Raw genomic sequence first — 12,713 nt, 5'->3', positions numbered from 1 at the left:
GGAAAAATAAAAAAGAGAAAAGCCTTTTGACTCTTCATCCCTGCAAGGGCTCTTGTTTTAAAAAGAAAAAAAGGGATATGATGTGGGATAATGCTCTTGTACACTGTAAAGATTTGTCACTTCATATTGGCTTAATAAAATACTGATTAGCCAGTAGCCAGGCAGGAAATATAGGTGGGACTACCAGACTAGGAGAATTCTGGGAAGAGGAAAGGTAGAGAATTAATCACAACCTAGACACAGAGCAAGCAAGATGAGAATGCCTTACTAAGAAAAGGTACCAAGCCACATGACTAAACATTGATAACAATTATGGGTTAATTTAAGTTATAATAGCTAGTTATTAATAAGCCTGAGCTAATAGGCCAAATAGTTTATAATTACTATATAAGTCTCTGTGCGTTTCTTTGGAACTGAACAGCTAGAGGACCAGGTGGGATAGAAACTCTGTCTGTAGCACTCTCCATCATGGGTTCATCCAAACAGGCCTCTTGATCCCTTTAAAACAAGAGGAAAGTGGGGTTCGTGAGTATAACAGAGGCTTTTCTAGCCTCAGAAAGGCTTAATTCAGGAGTTTGAGTGCTAGTAGCTAGGAGTCAGACAAAATTCCTTCCACTGTGTCCGTGGCTCCAGACTGTCTCACAAATTCACAGAGCAAATGTCATGAACCATGAAGAGGGTGAGTTTCTATAAATAAGTTCATTATAGGTTCACAGGGGAGAGCTTAAGAGAGAAGAAGCAATACCAGCTCCTGTGTAGCAAGAGAAGGGCCTGGGGATGGGGCGTCATTAAGGTGGCATTAAGCTGCTAGTTTGAGGACTTTTTATATGACTTATGGCAGAAAATGGGTTGTGGGAGTTGGTTGGCCCAGTTATCCCACCCATTAGGTATCCATGTGCCTCTCCATCCCTAGGTATCTGAACTGCTGTTTTGGTCACACCCTCACCTACAGTTTCCAGGTAGCTGTATAAACAGAGAAGAAAGATAACAAGAAGTTAGGGCAGGATCTAGAGCCCTAAAATACTTCTGGCATTTTTACCTTCCAGTTAGGACAGAGCTGAGGACAAGAATCAAGATCTCCGACTTCAAAACTGCCTGAGCCATTTCTGTCTTCTGTTCCCATCATCCCCTCAGAGGCAGCAACCCTAACTGCCATGAGGAAAAGGGGTGGGGGTGGTGACTGGTCTTCTGGCTGGGTGGGGCTACTGGGGGTGGCAGTCAGGGCACCTCTCTGGTGATCCTGTCTAAGGGACTTGAAAGTGCTTCCATGGTTTCATTTGTGGAGCAGCCAGGTGACATGGGGAAAAAAAGCCTTTGGTATCTGGACAGCATGTGAAGGAGAAGGTGTAAAGAAAACAAAGACTTAGCAAAGTGGAACAGGAGCCCTTTGAACATTAGAAATTATTCCACTCCACTGTAAACAGATAGGATCTCAACAAAAGCTTAGCATTCTAGGGCTCAAGAGAACCAGGAAAAGGCAGAACAAAGGAGATTTTTATTTCAGATTCAGTCTCTGAATCAGGAGCTGGAGATGTACCTCTGTGGTTGAGAGCACTTGACACTCCCATGAGGGTCTGAGCTTGGACTCCAGCACCCATACCAGCTGGTTCACAAACACCTGCAACTTCAGCTCCAAGGGACCAAACACCGTATTCTGAACTCAGTGGACACCTGCGCACGCGCGCGTGCACGCGCACGCACACACACACACACACACACAAAGAGTCACACACACCCGTGCACAAAAATAAAACAAATCTTTAAAAGAATAAAAATGAAATGTCTGAATGAAAGCCCACAGGCTCACCAGAGCATCCAACTATGTCTGGCTTACTGGGCTTCTAGTTAGGTCTTTCCTTCTCTGGCCTTCAAGGATTTGCCTTCAGGCACTGTGAGCAACGTTGGAGTGGCCAGAATCACTGCATAAGGCCCCTCTCAAGTCAACTCTCAAAAAGGAGAAAGACAAGAGACTTAACCCTCTTTGACCTTCAGGTTGGAACAATAGTGAGCTTGTCTCTGGGCAGCAGGTCCTATGTAGGCACAGAGTGTTGAAAGTAAGCTAAATGCCTGTATCTGGGTAGCAGTTTTTCTTTCTTTCTTTCTTTCTTTCTTTCTTTCTTTCTTTCTTTCTTTCTTTCTTTCTTTCCTTATTTCCTTCCTTCCTTTCTTTCTTTTTTTCTTTCTTTCTGTCTGTCTGTCTGTCCTTTCTTCTTTCTTTTTCTTTCCTCATTTGGTTTTTCTTTTCTTTTTTTTAAATTAATTTATTTATTATATATACAATGATCTGTCTGCATGTATGCCTGCCCGCCAGAAGAGGGCACCAGATCTCATTATAGATGGCTGTGAGCCACCATGTGGTTGCTGGGAATTGAACTCAGGACCTCTGGAAGAGCAGCCAGTGCTCTTTTACCTCTGAGCCATCTCTCCAGCCCTCTCATTTGGTTTTTTAAAACAGAGTTTCTCTGTAGCTCTGGCTATCCTGGCACTCAGTCTATAGACAAGGCTGGCCTCGAACTCAGAGACCCACCTGCCTCTGCTGGGATTAAAGGCATACACAGAGCTGCAGTTTCTTACCAAACTTAAAACATCTCATGTGAACTTAAGCATACTATCTAGGGAATGTGAGTACCTAGACTAGTTAAAAAGCCTCTAATCATTTTAGTTGCAGCTGGACTTTCCAGTTAGGTGGCTAAGACCATACAGATGGCCAAAGTTGACTATTTCCAATTTTATTATTAAGGCCAGTTGAAGGTGTGGCCATCAGAGAGTTACTTGAGACGTGGGAGGCCTCTGGTTCTTCTAATATTACTTTTGCCCATTGTGTCATTTTTGGGTGAGTTGGGGTTTTTCCGATCCTTCTTTTGGAAGCTTTGAGGACTCTGTCCTCTTTCCAGAATGTGTTCTGCATCTCAGACGAGAGGACAGATGAGTTACCAGAGCTACATGGCCCTCTGAGAGGGTGTCCTGTGTTCATTTGGAAAATGTTGACCTCGGATGGCAAGGGTCAAAGTACAGGCTGTGCTTTTAGTTCTCTGTCCACACTGATGTGGAATTGCAGGCGTGGTTACTGAACACCCAGAAGTTTTAAAAAATAAGTCATGCTTTAAAATGTAGGTGCCATATAATACTTACATAAGGCAGAGACAACTAAATAGTTCATAAATTCCCTCTACAACATAGAAATGCTTCTTTGCTAAAAACATCTTTCTGCCTACGTCCTTCTGACATTTTCTTCATCTCCTTTCCGGTTCCCTTTCACTTTATGTCCTTTCTTAATATCGTGCGATATGGTCACATTAACAAATAATGATATTGCCTCATTTTTTAAAGATTTGAGTCGAAACTACACACTAATGTAATACAATAAACGAAGATTGCTTGTCTATACATTGTTAAATTGTAAGGTTTATGTCCATTGCACATCCCAACAGACTTCATCACCACTTAGATCTGTCAAGGCAAGCTATCGATGTCTTCGCTTTGGTACTGCACTGGAGATGTGGCTAGAAAAGAGACAGAAAAACAGCTCTTCCCTTCCCGGGGTGATTGTCCCTCTCTCTGGGAACTTCCCAGTCAAATCTTCCCCCTTTCTCTCTGCTTCCCATTCCTTTTTCCCTAGCCCAGCACTGGCGTTTGTCTCCTGGTCCACTGCCCTTCACGGGGGTGCCTTGTCCAGACCTGCCTGCAGGACTGCATACATAGGAAACAACCACTGCTCCTCTCAAAAAAAAGGCATTATACTTCCACCTACAAACTGCTAGCCCCTCTACCCTACCACTTCTTCATTGCCCACACGTGACCCAAGTAAAATTGGCTCTCAAACCAAATCCAAATAAAACCCACAAAGTAGTCCCACATTCTTTACCCTGCAGAAATGCCTTCAGCTGTACCTCTTTCTTGTCCCCTAAGCATCCCCAGGAAGCCACACACCAAAGACATAAAGTTCTACCCACCCTCATTTCCCCCACTCACCTGCAACACGGTTCTCAGCCTGTCACCAAAGGCAAGATGTTCTGGAGGAAGGAGGACATAAAAGCACTCAGCTAGCAGAATTTCTCCGTCCTGCACAAGTAAGCTCCCCTAAAAACTTTTAAAAAAACTACACAAAACAGACTCAAAAACCTCCACCGTACCCTTTGGCTCTCTCAGTGGTCAATGTAATCATATTGCATGTTATTCCAATGTGCTGTCGTGTGCTTCCAGCTGTCATGTGTGCTACTAAAGCCTTCATCCAATCCGTCTATATGATTTGTCTGTCATTTTATGTTCAAAGAGCTAAATAAGATTGAGAGGTGCTGTATAATATGATTTATGCTGATATTACCACTTCTATCATTTTTAAGATTTCTACCTATAGTATACAAGGATAGCCATTGGCATGTGTGTCTACACAAGCACTTTAAGGTAATTTCATTTTTAACACTGTACAAATGCCAGGTGTAGTGGCACATGCCTTTAATCCCAGCACCCCAGAGGCAGGTTGATCTCACTGAGTTCAAGGCCAGCCTGACTGACATTAGTGAGTTCCAGGACAGCCAGACCTACATAGTGAGAGTCTATATAAAAAATAAATAAAATAAACAAATTAATAAAAATAAAAACTCCATTACCTGCTCAAAGATAAACCAGGATGTCTTAAACTTTCAAATAATCCCATGTATTTGATTATGTCATGAAAGTAACTTATCGTTTATAGTGGATTTAAATTGATGACCATATACTGCCCAAATCTATGATGACCAGAAATAAAACTAGATGAAAAAGCCATTCAATTTAAAGATATTGTTCTGACTGACCCACACCTCCCACTCTAGCGACCAGATTGCTCTGACTTTCATACTGCCCCCACCACAACCCACCACTGTCTCTCTCCACCATTGCTGCTCTCTCTGCCTCCCAAGAAAGAGCCTGCTCCTTTCTGCACAGCAGTAGCCTAGTTCAATGCTTTAACTGTGCCTTCACTTAGAATAATGAAGTCAATTATAATCATGAGTTATTGAATTTTTATTAATGTCAGAATTCAGTGCCTTGAGATAAAACGTATGCTTCATTCTGTTTACAACAAGGTGTTCTTAAGTATTGATCTTATTTTTTTTTGATCTTCTTTTAGTAATGTTTACAAAGAAATCACTTGCTTAGAAAGGCAAGGACTTTGTTTTATTCTTTAATGAAACATTCATTTAAATGAAACATTTTAAATCTGTGATTTCACTTGCCAGACAGCCACTTCCTCATCAGTAGGGAAAATTCTCTTCTAAAGAAGTATGCCTAGAGAGAAGGCTCAGTGGTGACAGATCCTTGTTGCTCTTGCAAGGGGCTGGCATTAGGTTCCCAGTGCTCTCATTGGGCAGCTCACAATTGCCTGTAACTCTAGCTACAATGGATGTACATGTACACACACATACACACACATGCACATACACACACACACACACACATTTAAAATATTAAGGGAATGATTCCTATTTGGGCTATTCTTGCTAAACTGCATAGGGATCATGGATCTCATTTTAATGGACAAGTATTTAAATATATTTATTAATGTAGACTATTGAATGAAGAAATGAGTCCAATAATTTGTCAAATTCTGCAAAAGCGTGGGTTTAAAATGCATTAACAAATGGAATATCCCAAGATAGTATATATTTCTCTTAGTTTGTAATGCTTTTTAAATTATTATATAAATAAATCTTTTTCAATTGCTTCAGATATTTATTATTTTACTTGGTATGTGGCTATGTGATTAAATAATGCCAACCTTAGATTTAATGAACAACATTCTGGGAGGCATGGTGTTGCATGCTGTGTAAAGAGACCCTCACTCAAACAAACAAAAAGAATCACGGTTTTCACTAATCATGGTCTTGCTTACCCAGAACCTCTGTCTTATTTGAATCCAGTTTTCATGTTTAAAAGAATTCAAGTATTCACTTTTTCCCTTATTCAGGACAACCTGGATAAAATAAATCTACATGTCTGAGGTTTTGTTTTGGTTTTTGTTTGTTGCTTTGTAGTGTGGCTTAGTTTTAGTCATGTCCATAAATATTTCCAAAAAAAATACAAAATACTCAAATGCAGAGAGCACAGCAGTCAGGGTTTCTGGGTGTCTACTCTCTAACGTTAACTCCACCTACCAGTGGGAGGAGACACCTTTAAGTTAGAGTGCCTGTCTCCCTCCTCTGCTCTCTGTACTTCCTGGAATTTTTAATATGACACTTCTATTACTTCATTGTTATCAGATACTGAAGTCCGACCAGATCCTGATGGAGAATAGACTAATATGCCCCAGGAGTTTCTTCCTTAATGGCCTTTGTAACCACTTCTTCCTCCTGAAGCTCTGACTTCTGCCTGCTTGCTTATTCATCCTCATCTTCATCAAACCCTACAATGAGCCAATACTGGCCATGCTTGGACAATAGGAAACTATAAACGTTACCAGAAAAAGCTATGCCTTTGCTGCTACATCTTCAACAAGGTACGCCCACGCTGTCAGAGCTTCAGTGATGAATGTGGAAAGTAAGGCTATTTGGAGTCCAAAGCCAAAATCACCCAGGAAGCTGCTCACATGCTGAAAGGGTCCAGAGGACCATAGACACCTTCAACCTATACAGGGGACCACTGACCAGAGGGTGACTCATGTTGACTCTAGGGCAGGCTCAGAATCCAGGAAGCTGTATGCTTGTTGACCAAAAGACAAATCCAAGATCCAGAAAGTTACATGCATGTGGCCACCAGGGCAGGCCCAGCACCCAGAAAACTGAAAACACACTAGCCCCAGCACAGGTTGCCTACATAGTCAGGGGTCAGCAACACATTGGCACTCAATGCAAGTACTCAAGAGGCAACCCATATGTTGATGTCATAGCAAGCCAGTACACAGAAGGCTGCATGTATATTCAAATCAGTGCAAGTCTAATGTCTAAGAGAATGTGGCCATGCTGTCTATGGTGTAGACCCAATACACAGAGGATGTCCTTACGTGGACTAAAGGGCAAACCCAGCTCCAAGGAGGTAAATATACACAAATAAGCATGGGCCCAGTACACACTTCATCGTGAAGACCCAATATTAAGAGGACTGTCCCAAGGAAGGAACAATATACCTCCACTTACCTTGGGCAGGGCCAGTACCCATAGGAATGCCCACATGCTGAGTTCAGTGGAGACATAGATCCCAAGAGATCAACTGTAGCTATCCCCAGGGCAGGTTAGTCAATGGCATGACCATACAATGATCCCAAGGCAGTTCTGTACATGAGCAGGCACAGAAAACGCCAACATGACTGTCTCATCGTATGGCTAAGAGAAAAGTTTTTTATTGTAAATAATAGAGAGAAAATGTCCAGAGGCATCTGGAAAAGTCCAGATCAGAGATATAGAGAAACAGACTGATCATGGCCAGGGCTGCCTGCAAGAGAAGGGAGAATAGCAGGGGCGAGAGAGGTGGGCACTGTTATAAAGAGAACAAACTAGTACCTGGGAGAAGAGAAGCCTGGGAAAGAAAAAAGTTCTGGAATGCTGGCACTGGGGCTTTAAATGTTATATATTGTGCTCAGGGTGCTTGTGAGTAGGCACTGGGGAAGCCTGCAAGCTGGCATGGGCTTTGATATGTAACCACAGGTATATGTCAATGGAGCCATAAGTCCCTTCTGCCAGAGGTAAGGAAAAAGACTCCTTTAGGCAGATAGGAATTGATTTCACAAGTTCCTAAGGGATGCTGGCTTTTATCTGTCAGAAGTGACTCTATAGTCCAGTCTGAGCTCACTTCTGCATATATGGACTTCCGGTTGGACTGCCTGGAGCACCCGTACACTGCTCCTGGGACAGAACAAGAACCCAGGTGGGTGACTGCACACTGACCTCAGGGAAGATCTAGTAGCCATGTGATCAGGCCCAGGGTGACCACAGTCAAGGATCAACACCCAGGGAAGCTTCCACATGAAGCTCCCAGGGTATCTCCTATACAAAGGAAGCTCCCAAAGAGCTATCCTCAGGGTAGTTCCAGTATTCACGTTGTTACCTTCACACTTTCATCCAGAAAAAGTTCTGCATCCAGGGCTGCCCACATACTGCCCTACAACACAAGACGAATACCCAGAGTCTTCCCTGAAGTCAAATGTGGTTGACTTCCTTTGGCACACTGCTCCCCAGTGCTGCCATGGTAGCCAGGAGGCCACCTGGGCACTGACCTCAGAATAGCATTGATACTCAGAAGGTCACATGCACACTTCAACCCTATCAGACCAAGTAATATGGGAAAAGCCATGCTGCCTCTATGGCAGGTCTAGGACCCAGAAGACATCTTGTACGCTAACCTGACAGCAGGCACAATACTCATAGGGCACCACTCCCACCACCTTTAGAACTGGCTCAGTAGTAGCCCACACACTGATCTAGAGGACGTCAAGAAGACTCTTTCTTCCTACTGAAAACAACTGTCTTCTTTTTGCTAAAACACCACAAAGGATCCATTTTGTGTCCTTCAAAAAAAAAAACATAACCTTAAAATCCATGTTTTAGGGTTGAGGGTTTAGCACAATGGCAAAGCAATTGCCTAGGAAGCACAGGGCCCTGGATTTGAGCCTCAGCTCTGAGGAGGAAGAATCCATAGGTCATCTTTGCAAACAGGTTAAAAAAAAGCAGTGTCAAATAATGACATCTACAGAACTGCTAATTTGATAATATAAAATAGAACAAAAGCTTCAGGGGAACCTGAGTGTAGCAGATGCAAGGATAAAGAACGAGGAGAAAAAAGAAGAGGAAAAGGAAAAGAAGGAGGGGGAGACAAGGAAGAAAATGCACAGGGGCTGGAGAGTAGGCTCAGCAGCCAAGAGCACCCACTGCTCTTCCGGAGGACCCAGGTTTGATTCCCGGCATTCCCATCATGGCTCATAACTGTCTGTAACTTCAGTTCTGGAGAATCCAAGGCCTTCACAGGTACCAGGTACATATGCAACTCACAGATGTACATGCAGTCAAGCACACACATAAAATAATTTTTTTAAGTTCTTAGGGGGAAAAGAAAGAAAAGTATAGCTACTCACATATATCAGTCAAGATAGCAACTGTTTGATGTAGTCCATCTAATTTAATCCATGAATATCCTATGAGAGAGGAGCTCACACTCAAGTGGGATGAAGGAACTAAGGCACGGGCCAACTTAATGACCCAAGGACACGCAGCCTGCAAGCAGCTCAATCACAATTCACTTCTGGACCCCATTTGACCCCAAAAGCTGAGTCAGAAATCTCACCTCCTTCTAAACTATGGGATTGTCGCACTTTTTTCTTTTTATAATTGTTTTTTTTATTGATTTTTATTGAGCTCTACAGTTTTCTCTGCTCCCCTCCCTGCCTTTCCCCTTCCCTATTCAACCCTCCTTCAAGGTCCCCATGCTCCCAATTTACTCAGGAGATCTTGTCTTTTTCTACTTTCTACTTCCCATGTAGATTAGATCTATGTAAGTCTCTCTTAGTGTCCACAATGTTGTCTAAGTTCTCTGGGATTGTGGTTTGTAGGCTGTTTTTCTTTGCTTTATATTTAAAAAACCACCTATGAGTGAGTACATGTGATAATTGTCTTTCTGTATCTGGGTTACTTCACTCAAAATAATGTTTTCTAGCTCCCTCCATTTTCCTGCAAAATTCAAGATGTCATTATTTTTTTCTACTGTGTAGTACTCCATTGTGTAAATGTACCACATTTTCCTTCCATTCTTCAGAGGGGCATTTAGTTGTTTCCAGGTTCTGACTATGGGGAATGTCACATTTTGTAAATAACAAAATACATGAAGAAACTCATTAAGACCAAGTAATCTCAGCCGCCATAGAAACTGAGGCAGAAGGATTAAGTCCACCTTGCATAACTGACTCTAGCTGTATCTCAAAGGTGAAGCAGAGTTGAGGGGTGTGTGGTAGACGCACGTGTAATCACTGCTCTGGGAAGGTCGAGACAGGAAGAGCAGGAAGTCCACACCACCATCACCTACAATAACCAGGCCAGCCTGAGGTAAATGATACCCAGCTTCAAAAAATCAGAGAATTAAAGGGCTAGGAGTTGGCTTAGTGGTTAAAAACACTTGTTGCTCTTGCAGAGAACTGAAACTCACTTGTGAGTACCCACACAGTGACTAACCACCATCTATAACGTCACATGAAGTGGATTCACATTTATGACTTCCATGGCCAACAAGCACACACAATACACATGCATTGAAGAAGCTAAAACCTCACAAAAAAAACATGAAAAAATTCATCCCCATTTTTTTCTTTAGAATAACAATACAAAGTTAAAAGAGCAGATGAAAGGAAAAGCACTTGGTGATTGAGTACAGACATAGCACATGGAAGACATTGGTTCAATGTCTAGTACTAGAAAAATTGAATGTCACCTGTGCAGACCAGACCACACTTTACCTACAAATTCAGAAGGTTCAGAGACACAAAGAACCCAGGAGAGGGACCTGCAGACTGTGACTCCCAATGGTCAGAACTGATCAGATCAGAAGCAATGGCACAAAAGGCCCAACTCAGCCCCTACTTAGAGAAGACCAGACACAGACAAGCCCAGGAGAAAAGAGAAATGGAAGTCTGTGCACCAGTGTGCGCATTGTGTGTGAGCTGAAGGACACAGCTATCAAAGGGGAAAATGAAATCTTGATGACTGTGTCCACGGGGCACCTTTGGTTCAAGCTGGCCCATTGTGATCTCTTCACACTGAGGCCATTAAGAGTTGGCACCAACCTTGCAACACATCAGGCAATTGTGACCTCAGACCAGTCCTGGACAGCCTTTAAAGGCTCTCCCTTCAAAAGAACATCAGAAGGTTAAATCACTTAGTGTCTGAGACAAGCTGCCCTTTGTCAGCCCTTTGTCCCCAGTTGGGAAACCTGCCCTGTATAACACACTCCATGCATCCTGGATCGGCAGAATTCAATGGCTGCCACACCTCCTAAGAACCAGGAAGACCAGAGGCCACCACAGACTGCCTCCTGGTGTGCTCGCTCCCCACTTCTCACATAAGTTGTTTGACTCCAAAAGGGACATTAAATCAAGAGGTTTAATCACTGAAAGGTGGCACAACTGTCATCAAAAACATGATTCAATTTCCCTCAAATGTCCAGAAAAAATAAGACCTACAACACTTAGTTTCTGTCTTCTACTGAGCATCATGGGTAACGCTCTGAGTTCTGCCCTGTGAGAAAAGGTCAGCTGCCAACTGTTCTTTGCATCTGACATTTCACCAAGACCACACTGGGGCCTGAATGGGGAGCAGCTGCTGAGATTCAGAGCAAGGACCAGTGTGGCTGGGGAAGAGCCCTGCAATGAATGGACATGCTGGGGCTGCTTGAAGGGCCAGGCAGTGAGTAGGAAGACTGCTCTAGTCCAGCATGTGGGCAGCCGGAGCAGCCATAAGAGACCTCTCATTGAATAACCCCATCCTGCCTAGGGTCTCAGATACTACCAGACCCTGTGACAGCATGTGCGGGGGAAATGGCAAACACTTCAGGGATGGGAGCCCCGCAGCTTTCTTTGAAAGTGGAAGGGAAGCCTCACACCAGAAAACGGGCATGGAAGCTTGAGAAACCCAAGATGAGAAAAGAGGCAGAAAGGATTCAGGCTCCGAGCAGAAACTCGGTACAATCAGAACCATCACAGACCACTAACACCATTCACATCTCATCCTGATACTGAATTTAGGGTCACACCCAGTGCCCCATCCAACAAGCCAGGTTTGCACACCCCTTCTCAAGGAGATAACTAAAAGCCAATGAATGTGAAAAGCACAAAAAGAAGACTTAGTCGGCATGTCTCCATGGGAAGCAGGACAAAGAGACCAGTGACACACTGTCTCCCCCACTGAGACCCTTTTTAGGGTCTGGCATGAGGTTCAGGCTAAGTAGAGGCCAGTGTTATGTCAGCTAAGCAGTTCCAGTCAGGATGTGCTTGCTCCCATCACTGTCCCCCTGCAGGCTCTGCTGCTGGTGGTCTGACGAGCCCCCAGCTGTGAAATCTCTTCCAGGACACACCACTCCTCTGGCAGGCACTGAGCTCCAGCCTTTCTGTTCCCAAAGTGGAGTTCCAGGGGTCATTGCCCATCCACAAGAGTGCTATGTTTTAGTCTCCTTGCCAGTAGGGATTCCATTGTCTTTTTAAAACACCTTTATCTCTATTAGGCCTGCTATATTCCATGGGGAGAAGAAAGAAAAGGGATAACACCCAATTATCTAGCTTTCCTTTTTAACAAACTCTGGAACACAGCAATACTCAATCAAATTAAGCTGGTCCCTTGGTGCATTCACCTGCATCCCATGCTCATTGTTACGTCATTACATTCCTAGATGTTACGTGTCAATCATGTCTGAAATGGTCCTGTACTATGGATTCCTGACAGTCACCCTGCGCTGAGTCTCACCTATGCCCAGGGCATTGTTAGGAGCCATGAAGTGAATTTCAGAGGACTGAAAACTGTCAGCTTCAAGGCCCTTTCTACCCTGACATTCACCCAACATGTATGACTACAAGATAGCAAGATTGTGACAGAAAGGAAGGAAGAGAAAGATCAGCCACCTAGAATGATAAACTCAAGGAGGTTCAGATCAAAAGAATTTATAGTCTTCTCTTCCTCATATATCTGAATATAGAACACAAAGAAACACCAGGCCCCTAGGGCCTTTGCACTCTCTGTGACATGCCTGACTCTGCCATCTCAAAA

This window comes from Arvicola amphibius, chromosome 5 (genome assembly GCF_903992535.2).
Source record: "Arvicola amphibius chromosome 5, mArvAmp1.2, whole genome shotgun sequence".
Classification (NCBI taxonomy): domain Eukaryota; kingdom Metazoa; phylum Chordata; class Mammalia; order Rodentia; family Cricetidae; genus Arvicola; species Arvicola amphibius.
This window is presented reverse-complemented; position numbering follows the sequence as displayed.